Source organism: Octodon degus, unplaced genomic scaffold, assembly GCF_000260255.1.
Source record: "Octodon degus isolate 3935 unplaced genomic scaffold, OctDeg1.0 scaffold00010, whole genome shotgun sequence".
In the NCBI taxonomy this organism is placed as follows: domain Eukaryota; kingdom Metazoa; phylum Chordata; class Mammalia; order Rodentia; family Octodontidae; genus Octodon; species Octodon degus.
The window spans coordinates 10,320,934-10,334,790 of NW_004524586.1; positions in this window are offsets into that span (position 1 = coordinate 10,320,934).

The following is a 13,857-nucleotide window of genomic DNA, read 5'->3' on the forward strand; positions in this document are numbered from 1 at the left end:
AGAGTATGTCCCTCTGCCTTTCCTCTGTGATGACACTGTGATCCCATGAGCGCCCACTTGGATCATCCAGGATCCTTTTTCCTTCACAAGATCATTGGCTTAGTCACCTCTGGAAAGTCTTATTTTCCGTGTGAAGTGACACATTCCTTAGTTCCTGGAATTAGGGTCTGGATAGGCATGTGGCATCATGCAGTGGACCCCAGGCTGCCTGCAGCCAACTCCCAGGCCCCTCTAATCATAGATGCTCTCCTTAGTCAGTTCTGGGTTGGTGAGCCAGGATGAGGGGTCAGCGTGCAGATGCCTCCCTGCTGGGAGACTGTGAGTACAGGTGGGCGTGGCCTGGCTGCCAGGGCGGGGCGAGTTGGGCACAGATCTGGGCCTTGACGAGCTCCTGTCTCCGGGACTGGCAGGTCATGTGGGAAGAGGCTGGTGTTGGCTATCGATCGTCACGGCCTCTCTGGACTTCTCCCAGCACTGACCTTTCTAGGCCTGGAAAGCTGGTCCCTCTGTGCCTGGGATCTGCATTCCCACAGGTGCCAGCCGAGGCCTGGGCTGGAGTCGGAGATACTCTCCCTCAGTAAGGAGAGAGGAAGGCTCAAACTGCTCCCAGGCAGACACGGTGCAGGGCCAGCCTGGGATCTGACGTGTGAGCCAACCTGTGAGGGTGGAACGCTGCGCTGCCTGTCAGCTTGGTGAGCAGCCTCTGTGCCTTTGGGGATAAATTGTTCCACCAGCTGGCTGAGACTAACCCAGGGACAAGGCAGAAGCTCTGTGCAGAGCAGAAATGGCCATAAATAGCTGTGAACCCCAAGCCGCCCCGAGCAGCTCAGGACTGGGAGAGAGTCCCGAGGTCTCCGTGGAAGATGTGGCTCAGCCAGCAGAAACAGCATGCTGTATTCCTGTCCTCAGCCCAGAAATCGCTGGGATCTCAATGTAGGCTGTAGGCAGGTTGTGTCTGTCAGCTGTGACTAGATGCCTCATAAACTCAGAGATCCTGTGCAGGACCTCAGCGCTCTACCACTGTGTGTGCCACATGCATACACACCAATGTCATGGAAGCACACATGCAGGTACATAGACAGAGAACTGAGTTCATACTTAATGCATGCACACACATACGCATATATATAACTATTAGCCTACACTACAAACACACAACACACACAGACACACACAAGCATATGCACACATAAATATGATCTGAGGTATATGAAAAGGTTGGAAAATAATCTTCTCTCATTGTGGCCAAGTTCCAAGGGGCCCCAAGAGAGACTAGTACACTACATTAGACACCCTGTTTCTAAAGAGGGGCATGGCTCCTGGTGCAGCTGGCTCATTTGGCCCAGCTGAGCCCAGGACACATGGACAGAGGGGCCAGAGGAGCCCAGGTTGGGACTGGAAGGGCTGCCAAATGGCTGCGCCCTCTGCTGGCCCAGTTTTGGGTAAAAGAACACGGCTGGCTGCTCAGCAGTGGCCCAGCAGGGAGTGGTGGAGATGGTGCTGTGGTTCCCACAGTGCCCTGTCCCTGCGCACGGCCAACCCAACCTGCAGTGTTCTCCTGGGCTCCAGCTTGGCTGAGACATCCTCCTGGCCTGAAATTATCACCTCAGCTTTGCTTATGTGACTGTGTCCTTGGAGCTCTTCTTGTGGCACCTCCACCCACTTGACCTGGCTTCCCCGGCAGCCTCCCACCTGGCCTACCTTCCCCCTGTACCTACCCCACACTGCCCTTCTCTCTGTGCACCTGACCTAGCCTATTTCCCCTCCCCTCCCCCACACTCATTCATTCATTCATTCATTCATTCATTCATTCATTTACTGTCTTTTTGAGACAAGGTTTCTCCAGTACAGTTCAGGCTGGCCTTGAACTTACTTTGTAGCCTTGGCTGGCCTGGAATTCACAGTGATCTCTGTGCCTCAGCCTCTTGAGTGCTGGGATTACAGGTGTACCTGGCCCCACCCATCCTTGTCTGCTTTGTCCCACCTTCTTCCTGAAAGTAGATATTGTCCTTAAAGGCCAGACATAGATCTTGTTGCCACTACTTATTGTCTGTGACCATGAGCAGATCTCTTGGCTTCTCGGAGTCTGTTTTCCTTCTATCAGATGGCAGTGTCCCCATAACATACATAAATCCCTAAAACTCCCCCTCCACAGGACTTCCATAATACGAATTTTAGGCACCTTTACTGAGGTATAATCACAGTCCAGGGAACAGATCTGAAGAGTATAATTTGGTGAGCCATGACAAACATGCACGGTGTGGAGCTGTTCCCCCACTGAGGTGGGATCCTTTGCAGTCACTCTGGGAAGGTCCCTCCTACTCTCGTCCCAGTACCCCAATGACAATACCAAGGCTTTTTTCATTTTCATTACTATAAATTTTGTGCTCAGTCTTACGTCTTTTTTTTTTTTTTTTTTTTTTTTTTAATAAGGTCTCACTACACAGTTCAGACTTGTGGTGATCCTCCTGTCTCATCCTCCCCAGCTCTGGAACTACAGGTGTATGCCACCACTCCTGGTTTCGGTGGCCAGCGCTGTGCGCTTGGGGTTGCAGGGCCAGCACGGCGTGTGGTACCAGGGATCCAACTTGGATCCTTGAGCTTGCCAGGCAGGCGCTTAGACCGCTGAGCTAGCGCCTCAAGCCTGTTGTGCTCATTCTTGAACTTGTTTAAATGGAATCATAGAATATATGCTCTTTAAGTCTGGCTTCTTCATGATACATAGGAGATTCATCCCTGTTCTTGTGTATTTTGTTTCTTTAAAAATTGCCGAATAGTATTCCACTGCATGAATACTATATGCCACTATTTCTTTATCCGTCTTCCTATTGTTGGGTATTCGAGTGATCCCCACCACCTGGCCTTGTGACTCGGGTGCCTTTCTGTGTAGACGTATCTCTTGGGCGGCTATCTAGGAATGGATTTTCTGGCTTGCACACTAAGTGTATGTTTAACTTTCCAAGAAACTGTTGGAGTTTTACAGAGTGACTGTGCCCTGTCACACTCCCACCAGCAGCGCGTGGGCTCTGGTGGCTCCACACACTTGCCTACACTATGTGCTGCAGGTCTTGCCGAAGCTGGCTGTGCTGCTGGGGACAGTGGTATCTTGTTGGGTTCTAATTAGCATTTCTTGGTGACTAATTATGCTCAGCATTTCCTCACGTGCTTTCTGGCCTTTTGTAAATCTTCCTTGTGAAGTGGCTGTCCAAGTCTTGTGCTTATTTTTGATTGCTCATTTGTCATTTTTTTTTTTTTATGGATTAGCAGAAGTTTTTTATATATTCTGACTGTGACTGAACTAGCTGAAATCTTTCAGTTGGACAGAGAAGAAAGCTTGGGGTCTGTCCAGGAGGCTACCTCAAGGGCCCAGGCAACTGACTGGAACCTTGACTGGCCTCTGCCTCCCTTTCTCAGCTTCACTGTCTTCTCTGCTGCCTTCCTGCCCCACCAGGTGTCCCTGAGAGAATTGGTGTCCCCACAGCCTCCCACGGGATCATGCTCTGCCCCTGCAATTCCACAGGCACTTCTGTTGTCCAGATACCAGTCTGCCTCAAGAGACACCTTCACACCGGAGGGCCAGGCCTGGGGAGAACACCTCGGTGAGGGGCCAGCTGCCCTGGAGAGTCAGGCTGCTATAAGAGGACACTGAGTGCAGCTGGCGCGTTGAAAGGGGGCGGCCGAGGATCCTGGCCTCACCCCGGGGTCCTCCCCAAGGCATGGCGGTCGCAGAACCTACTGTCCACCCTGCTGTTCTGACACACTTATATATCAAGGAAACCTGCTGCTGCACTGGTCCTTCCTTCGAACTAGGCTGATTGTAAATAGAATGCAGGGTTGATAGATGGAGCTTCAGCTCTGTGATTAACATAGTTCATTGTCGTTCGTGAAGAGTCAGGAGAAAGCTACGTTAGCTATTCATGGTGTATGTGTGTGTGTATGTGTGTGTGTGCGCATACACACGTGCACACATGCATGGTTATCATCTGCCTTGCCCTGCCTCCCACCTAGGGTCACCTTCTCAAAAAAAGGAGAAACTTGAGAATGTCTGGTGGTCCCACCTCACTGGCTTTGGGCAGACACCATGGTTCTTGTGCATGTGTGTAGATTCCGCAGGCTATAGGATGCCTAGCAGAGCTGTCCCAAGTGATCTGGTCAGTGTGGGCCTCACTGATTTCTGAGTGATCTCATCCCCCAGGTGAGAGGTGTGAACCAGGCCCTTGAATCAGCACCCAGGACATGGGGGCTCCCAGCTTCCTGGAGAGACGTGGGTGTGGCTGCTGGGAGAGCTGAGGGGTGCTAAGACTCACGCTGGTGCCTGAGCCCCTGGTGGGGGCCAAGTGGTGGCAAAGAGCAGGTTTCTCATTGATTCTGGCCTGGCTTCATGGGGTGTGTGTGTGCGCGCGCGCGCATGCGTGCACGCACGCACACATGCACATATGCATGGTTGTCATCTTCCTTGCCCTGCCTCCCACCTAGGGTCACCTTCTCAAAAAAAGGAGAAACTTTTTTTGAGTTTCTGCTGAGGATAGAGACTGTTCAGCCTGCCCTGCCCAGTGCAGTTGGCCTTAGTGAGGCCTGTTCTTGTCTTCTAAGTGGGCCATCCTCGTGGATGCCCTTGTTGTCCCAACCCTGGACTCTTGGGCAGGTCTTGGTGGGCTCCTTGTGGCTGAGTAGGTTTTGGGCTCAGTGGCCATGTCCAAACAGTATAAGATAAGGACTTATTTCTAGGGGTAGCTTCAACACTGGGCCCAGGAACCTTGTGATTTCCTCTTAATAGCACCAGGGTTTTTGCCAAAAGACTTCTTCCTGGATCTGAGAGAGTGATCTGTGTTGGTGACCTAAGTGTTCTGCCTTGGTAACACGTGCCCTGTTCTTGGTCAGGAGCTGTTGGTGAAGGCTCACCAAGGGCAGCTTATGCCAGCCCCAGGGCCAGGTAGTTGTTAACCAACTGGCCATGGAAAGGGTGGTTAAAAGCACACAGCTCCTTATCAGTGTAACCCTCCCATAGGACAAGTGTCCCAGAAGGTCCACAGGTAGCAGCCCCTGAGGATCTGCAGTCACAGGTCATGGATACCCAGAATGGTTGCCCAAGACAGTGGTTATGTCTTATTCCGCACACAAAGAAGGATGCACAGGGCTGATTTTCCTGCTTGACTGTAGGGCATGGAGGCGGGTGGGTACTGGATTAAGGGGCTGCCAAGTGGAGTGTGAACATTCCCCTAGGCTGGGGTATGGGGACCCTTTGGGGAGAAGGGGGTCAAAGCAGTACTTAATCCAAGCAGTGCTGTAGGTGGACACCAGCCAGGCACCCCAGAGCTGCTAGCTTTTCAGTCGCCCTGGAGTGTGGCAGCCTTTGTATTTGAGGGTCCTGTGTGCCCCACTCGGAGCCTGGAACTCAGGTAGTCACAAATCAGTTTTTTTGTTTTGTTTTGTTTTTTGGGGTTTTTTTTGGTGTTTTTTTTTTTTTTTTTGGAACTGGGGATTGAACTCAGGTCCTTGTGCTTGCCAGGGAAGTGCTTATTCCACTGAGCCATCTCCCTGGCCCTACAAATCAGTTTTGTGCCTAATCAGATATGCAGATGTACTTGAAAATAAACACCTATACACATATGCATGCGACAGTGAAAACACACAATATGCACACACGTGTTTGATACAATTGCATAGCACACATCTAGCATACATGCAATGTACCCACACTGATCACACACATGTATGAGCACATATAGGAGCATGCATGCGTGCACACACACATGTGCTCACACTCAGCCTCACTGGCCTTGCCCAAGTCAGGCAGTGTGTGGCACTCTCGCCCTCACAGGCTGGACGCATCCCCGCTCCCAGCATATCCAGCTCCGTCCTGCGCCCTGGAGCTGGGGCACTTGACCCTCATTACAGTCTGCATCCCACATTCTGCCCAGTGCAGCTCTTCCCCAGCAGGCTCTTCTCTCTTGATGAGCCCACGGCAATGGTGGCAAACTTTTTAGAGGCTGAGTGCCCAAGCTGCAACCCCAAGCCCACTGATGTCTTGCAAAGTGCCAACACCACAATTAAACCCAAATGTTGAGGTGTAGCTTAGAGAAAGCAGCCGTTACCCAGTGCCTGGCTGCTGGGGCAGCTTAGCTTGTGTGCTCACTGAGAGGGCTGTGCATACTCCCCGCAGCACTCCTGCCGCGTTGGCCTATGTGATGTCCCCAAGGCAGCTTCCCCCAGGAAACCTTCTCTGAGCACCGTAAGAGTGGTTGCAGGACCTGCTCTCTGCCACCTGGTGCTGTCCAACATCCTTCCAGCCCAGGGCCATTGTGTCCTCTGAGGCAGGCTGAGGCACCCTCTGTATGGTCCTGATCCCGAGGCCTGCTTGACAAAGTTCTTCTGCACTCTCCAGCGCTACATGGGTGTGCTGGCGGGAGAGAAGTGCCCCAATTGACCAGAATGTCTCAATCACACATTTACATTTTGAAAAGAGGCCCTCAGAGCAATTAGGCTGCAAATAGAAATGGTATATTCAGGGTTGAAATACATAATGATGGGTTTGGGAGGTGGCGTTGTCATTGCTGATTGCCCACAGCTGCCAAGGCAGCCGGCGCTGTAGGCGGGCAGTGGTGGGTGGGGACCGTGCTGGCCTGAGGCCCTGCCCTGAGAGGACATGCTTGCCTGGTAGTGCGGAGCCTCTGAACAAGGCCTGCCACTACTACCTGCTCAGGGTGGGGACTCTGGGACACTCCACAAGACTTGGGAAGCAGGCAGAACCAAGACCTGGGCAGCAGCTTCCTAAGAAGAGAAGCACTTAGAAGCTTCACAGAGCCTAGCTCTCTGCTTGCCCCATCCCAAGCCCCAGAGCCATTGTCATTCTCTTCTCTCCCCCTTATGCAGCAGTATCTGGAGCTGGACTTTAGCTCATGGGTGTCCTTCTCCTAATCCACTGAAGCTGTGAATGTGTCACCAGTGGTGAAAGGGCTGTGCACGTGTGACCAAGGGAGGGATCCTGAGATGAAAAGTGAGTCTTGGGTTGTCCAGGTGGGCCCTGAGAGCAATTTTAGCTGTTCTCACGTGAGAGAGGCAGGAGGATTAAAGGGGAGAAGAGGCGGAGAGAAAAGCAGAGGGCATTTGGAAGACGCTGCGCTGCTCGCTTTGAGGATGGGGAGAGGCCATGAACGAAGGGTACAGTGGCATCTCGAACATGGAAAAAGTGAGAAGTGGGTTCTGTCCTCCAGCCCCAGAAGAGCGCAGCCTTGGTGTCTTTGGCAGGTTGCCACCAGACATTGGTGTCTCGCAGTGCTGGAGGCTGGGAGCCTCAGATCAGCGTCTTAGGCTCTGAGGCCTTCTGTGGCTCGGAGGTCCATCCCAATCACTTCCCAATGGTCCCACCCCTGGAACATCTCAGGTCAGGTCAGGGGGGCTGGGAGGTGGCTTGGCCCTTGCTCATCCCAGTGCCTGGTGGCCAGGAGGTGATCTTCCCTCTCGTGTCTTCTTCTGCTGTGGAGACATCTGTGAAGTTCTCTTTTGTGTAACGGGTTGTCCCACGAGCTGCAGAGACCAAGGCAGCATCCCAGGAGGATAATGGGCTGTGGCTAACCGTGAGGCCTGCTCAGACCCTCAGGGAGCTGTGGTCCCATAGCCTTACCCGCAAAGTTGTAGAGTGACTGCGTGTGTTCTGAGCAGGAGGCTTCTGTCTGGAGGACCGTGCAGAACTGTGATCTGTGACGGCCAGAGCAGACGTGCAGCAGGGCTCTGAGAGCCTGCCCCTAGGGAAGAGCTGGCAGAATACGGGCTTGCTGAAGTGTGGTGGAGACTGGGGGCTGCCATGCTCTGAGCGTATACTGCCCCTCTCCAGGAGCCCCTCTAGCCTCCAAGTTTGCTAAGTGAAGAGCACCTTTATGTCTTGGCATCTGTGTCCAACTCGGGCATTGCTGAATTTAGGCCATGGAAAGATGACTGTGTCCCCTAATACCCGTTAAGGGGACTCCCAAGCAACAACTGCAGCTCATGGGCCAGGATAGAGTGAATGATTTTAACTGGGGTTAATATTTTCCTGCCATTTCTTATCATTTGTCATTACCATTTTAGGACAAAATTCACTTTCAGCATAGCATGGCCTGTACTAGTGCCCAGCAAGTTACTGTGAGGAGATGTTTATTTATTTTTGTGCTGGGGACTGAACCCAGGACCATGTGCATGTGAAGTGAGTGCTCTGCCAGTGAGCCAGGGCTCTAGCCCCTGGAGGAGATGTTAGTGTGATAAAGTAGGCTTTGATTTTCATCTTCGGAGTGCTGTGGTGTTTGGGGGCCATGGTCCTGGGGGCCCTTGGATGTGTGGCCATGTGTATCTTTTTAAGGAATGGCTTGACTTCAGAGTGTAGGCTGCATGAACATGGCCAGAACCCGGACCCCCAGTGCCAGGAGACCAACCCCAAGCCTCAGCCCGCTCCTGTCCCTGATGGTTTGGGGGGAAGGTGGAGAGAAATTGGGCACCGGGTCCTGTGAGCACCAGGGAGTCACACTCCTTCCTCTGGCAGGTGGCCAGGCAATGGAATAAAGGGGCAGGGGCTGTCCTTGTCCTTGGTGAACAGCTCTGGGGGCACTGGTTGCTACGGTTGTGCTCTTAATCCTGGGAAAGGGAGAAGGTGGGGATGTGCTGTGCGCTGTTAACAGTTTGAGGAGAAAGAGGTGTTTTCGCCTTGTGGAAGTGCTAATGTGTGAGAGCGAGACGTGAGTTCACGCCTGTCTGGTGGGAAACCTTTGCTGCGCCAGCCAGACACTGGCCACCACCTTGGCGGCTCAGCCTACTTCTCACTCTGGCTGCACAGTGGGTGGCTCCGTGTGGCCCTGGAGGAGAGATGGTAGGCCTGGAATGGTGGCCTGGGACTGAGGGCCAAGGCACTGCTTCCTATGCAGTCCTGGAGGACCAGATAGTGAGGTCTCCCAGAAACTAGGAGGAGCCAAGAAGCGGTGAGAGCTTTTCCTCTGCAGGAATTTGCCTCACAACCCCCTGGCAGCTGTCACCCTGGATCCTGACTGATTGTAGAGGCATCAGAACCGGAGCATTGGGGGTGGTCCTCTGGGTGTAGGCTGAGTGGATCTGTGGGACCTTGGCCTCCCCTCTGCTTCAGGGTGCCGGGCAGACATGGCCTTCCTTTGTGGTTCCACATGAAGAGCTTGGCAGTTCCCACTCATGGGCACAGAGGAAGCCCCAGCTCAGGCCTGTGACTTGGGGTGCAGTGTTTGTTACACTTGGACCTTCAGCTGTCGGACTGCCCCTCTTCCTAGGAGATTCCTCGGTCTTTTCATAGGTAATGGTGGCAGGGGCCTGGAGGGGCTGGGACCTGGAGGCTGCAGGTGGATGGGACAGTGGTGGGGAGGTCTTCGAGCCCTGGCCTGGCTGCTTATGTTCTTGGGTGTCAGCCTCTGGCCTCTTTGCAAGGAGTTCTCAGCATCCACAGAGACTTGTCTCCACCCACACCCAGTGCCGTAGCAGCCTTCATCCCCAGCTACTCTTTCACGTAGGTCTGTCTGCTCCACTTCCAACATGGCACATGCTTGTAGGCCAACTGGGGTGCTGCCGCCACCACTCTCTGGGTGCTGTCTGCTCTCTGCTTTCCCATCCTGCTGCTCCACACCCTTGGCTGGACCTTATACCAGCATGAGTCGAAGGCACTTGAGAGGCCAAGCCATCTCTTGATGTGAGACTCATATCTGCTAGGGGCTCTTAACAGTGTGGAGAGAGGGGTCAGGGCGACTCACTTTGGGGGAACCCTCCTCAGAAACCTGGAGGATGGATGGCCCTGGTAGAGGGTCTGTAGGTGGTATGACTGTGATAGGTTTGGGGGTACCTGAGGCAGCAAGGGAGCTGGTCCCTTTTAGGGCTGAGTCTGGGCTTCCTTTCAGCCCCTGTGGGTTCCCGTGAAATAGCTGGGTTCCCCACTTCCTCCTACTCTGTGCATTGACCTCATACTTCTTAGGCTGAGGATCTCAAAGCTGTGTAGTATGAAACAGTATCTTGAGGACCATAGAGGAACAGTTCCTGTCCCTGAGGAGCCAGTGGAGCCAGCCCAGGCATTAGAGGCTTAGTAGGCTAGGCACCAAGAGCATTATCTGCCCTAGATCTCAGGGCCAGAGCACCACTAGGGCAGGTGAAGCACCCACCCCAAGCCCTGCGCCGGAGCCATCTCCACTCAGCTTCCTGGGTGTGCAGCCTGTATCCGTGCATTTGGACTGTGAGACCCCAGAGCAGGTCCCTTCTCTGAAGGAACTGCCAGTAGGACTTGGGACTCCTAGGTCTATCTCTGGTGATCTCAGGGGTGTTGAGCATCTGGGGTGGTGGAAAGAGTCAGGCCTTGAACAGCAGGATCCCTCTGGGTGGCCCTGGGGCCTACGCTTCCAAGAGAACCATGAGTTCTGGCCACTGCATAGTGACTTCCCGCCCTTCCCAGCACTCTCCCAGCCGGCCCCAGAAACTTAGTGTGGCTGGCTGGAGCTGCTGTATTGATCTGGCTGGTGCCCTAATTATTAATTTATGGAAGTTTCCGGTGCTGTCTGGGTATGTCAGAATGAAACACTGGAGCAGTTCGGGCTGGGCAGGGCTGAGCGTCATAATGCAGCCAGAAAGTTGCCTCTGAATATGGTTTATGGGCTGGAGCTTTCATTATAGACCAAGGTGAAGGAGATAGGCAAGGCCACTGCCCCCCACAGGGTTCAGCCATGAGGTGGGCACAAGGCCTCTAGTCCTGGGCCTGTGCTGGTCACAAGATGTCTAGGACAGGACAGGAGCTGGGAAAGGTGGCTGAATGGGTCCTTGTGAGCCTGCATATCACTTGGCCATTGCTAGCCATACCTTCAAGTCACCTCTTTGGACTGAGGAGTCCAGGACCGCATTTAGAGCGGATACTTATTTCTCTTTTCCCAACAGTTGAATTTCCTGCCCCAAGGATGTTAGGTATCTTCACGCGTCAAGGTAACTGGTGGCCTAGGGCCTGGTTAGGGGATAAATTAGGTGCTGAATGCAGTCTCATTTCTTATACTGCCAGAGTCCCATGTTTCTTCACTAGGAGCCCACGCTGGACTCTCCCATTCAACTTTCTAACCCGTGAAACACGCACTCTGAGCTCTCCTGGTGGCTCTAAGTGCTGGCCCTGGGCACTGCCTGTGGCATCCGTGTCTGGACTGACCCACTGAGGGGAGGAGCCGTTGGGCTGGCTCTGAGCCCTTAGCTTCTGGCGCCCAAGGCACGCATTGGGATCACTGTGCCGGGCAACCCCTAAGCGTGGCCCGCACATTCAGCAGAGTTCACATGAGCTGTGCAGGGAGCAGGGCCTCCGAGTCAGGCTGAGTGACTTTATCGCAGGAGTTTGCTAGGCCGCAGGATCTATGCAAAGCTTAATCAGCTTCTGCATGAATATTAACAACACGTGGCATTCAGTTTGGTGGTGTAGCTTTCAAACAGTTCCCACTTGTGGTTTGGAACTTCCCTGTGGATAAAGTGGCTTTCCTACGACTGGACACTGTGAAGTCTGAGGCCTCTCATAGGTGACTGTGAGGCAGTTGTGATGGGAAGGTCCATGGCCTAGCACCTCGCCTCTTACACGTCTGAACCTGTGGCCCACTTCCCTCCCAACTGACTTTTCCAAAAACTGTCCAGAGCTCATTACCTAGGCTTCCGAAGGCATCAGGATGAGCCCCTCTGGAGGTGTCAGGGAGAGATCCATCTGAAGCATCAGGCCAGGGGCGCAGGGAGCAAAGCTGCCCCTCTAGGTCTGCGGGGGAGGCCTTCGTGGGCACAGGCATTGATTTTGTCGCTGATAACAATAGCAGTGACTCACAATGCCTGTAGCAGGTCTATTTTTACTCTCCCAGGGGCCATCTTCTCTCTCTGCCTTCCTCACTGGGGGCATGTTTTTGTCTGTCTTAAGAAAGCCTTGCCTAATGAAAGAACTGTGTTCTAACCTGAAGTGTCACCAGGACTCACAGATCTCTCATGATGTTTTGCTGAAGGTGCTCCTTCCCTGCCTGTTATAGGCTGGGCATGAACTGGGCCCCAGAGCTGAGGTGGATCTGTGTGAGGTGGGAGGAGGGTCTGGCCAGGCACTCATGAAGGGCAGATCTGTTTATTTTGGGAGGAAAGTGTTAACACATTACCTACTATATTTGCTTTGGGTTCTGTTGTAATTACCCAAGAGTCAGTATTTTCGCTTTCTCTTGCTTTGCCTTTAATGGATCTGTGGGCCTGGTCCTGTCTCTGGGAGTGAGAGCTGCCCTTCACCCACCAGGGCAGAACCAGCAGAGAATGTGCCTGGGCCCCCTTGGCACAGTTCGCCTGCCTGTGCCAAGTGCCACTGGCCAAGTGCCTGTCACAGCCACTGGCAGTCACCGGGGGCCAAGCACGCTGCATCGGGCCAGCTGGAGCATGGCCTCTGAAGAGCTCGCTGCCTTCTGGGAAAGAGCTCCTTGCTTTTTCTCTGGTGTGTGTCAGTTTCACTCCCAGTGAAGCCTCCAGATTAGATGAGTTGGTCTCTGAGATTATACTTAAATGCCCCTTTGAGGGCAGGGGCAGGCGTAACGTGCCTAAGTTCTGCCTGCGCTGCTGGGCTTGGATGACCGTGAGCAAGCCTGTCCGTGACTGTTGGTCAGCTCGGTGGTGATGAACTCAGCCAGAAGCCCTTGGGACAGGACCTGGGGTTGGTCCTGGCCCTAGAGAAAACAGAACTAGGACTGAACCTATGAGGAAAATGACACGTTCTCATGGCAACAACTGCACTTCCAGTCATCAGGTCTGCAAAACGAAGACCTTCCTTGAAGACTAAATATTTAAAAGCCTTTGATTTTAAAATATTTATCTGTGCCAGGCAGAGCGGTGCCCGTGCTTCCTCGGTGTGCTGTGGGGTGGAGGGGGGGCCCACGGGCTGGAACTCGGGCTGTGCTGCCTCTGTGCGCACGGCAGGCAGACCGTTTCCTCTTGGCTGACTTCTTTTGATTCCTGGGAAGGAAATGTGCAAATGCTAGATAGGACTGTTGGGGCTTGAACTCACTTTTCTTTTCACTTACATTATAACTTAAGAGATGTCTAATACTGGGGAAGAATGGGGCCCAGTTACACACCAAACCTGTCTTTCTCGGTCCTGACCCAGCTGCCTCAGGTGCAGGCCCGCTCTTCTTTGCCCAGATACCAGCTTCTGGAATATGTTGGTAATGCCATTGTCAAAACCATCAACCTCCAACCCCATTTCCTATCTCTTTCTTCACTTGTTCTTGTGTAGTGTGTCTCCCACACACGCCGAAGTGTGTACTCTGGGGCCTCCGCCTGCATCTCTGAAACGGCCAGAGACTGAGAGTGGGCCTTGGGGGCCCCAGGCTCTGCAGCTAGGACTGAGTGGGACCCTAAATTGCTGTGTGTGCCCGAGTTACAGGGGTGTGAGGGGAGGATGTGGACACCAGAGCTGGACTCTGGGTATCCTTGGAGGTAAAGCCAGCTGGGTTTGCCTGTAAATCAAATAGACATGGGGTAGTCCTGGGCAGAGCCCAGAAGGAGGAAGCTGCTGTTAATGGGGCAGGATTTATTTTTCAGTTTTTTCAGAGTAAGGACATCTTTATGTGGCCAGTGGGCAGCCACTGGCCTGAGGGCTGCCAGTGCACTCAAAGAGAAGCTCAGGACCTTCTCTTGGCAGGGGCTTTTTCCTGCTGGTATTATGTTGACTTCCAACACTGCAGGCCTCTGTGGCACACCACCCCTGTGTTCCATAACTTGCTCCATGAGATTTCCTTGTTCATTGGCGAAGTGGATATCCTGAAGGTGCCTGGCACCAGCTTTGCCTGTGTTTGAACCCAGCTGGCTGTGACAGCAAAGGGCTCCTGCCCCTCACCCCAC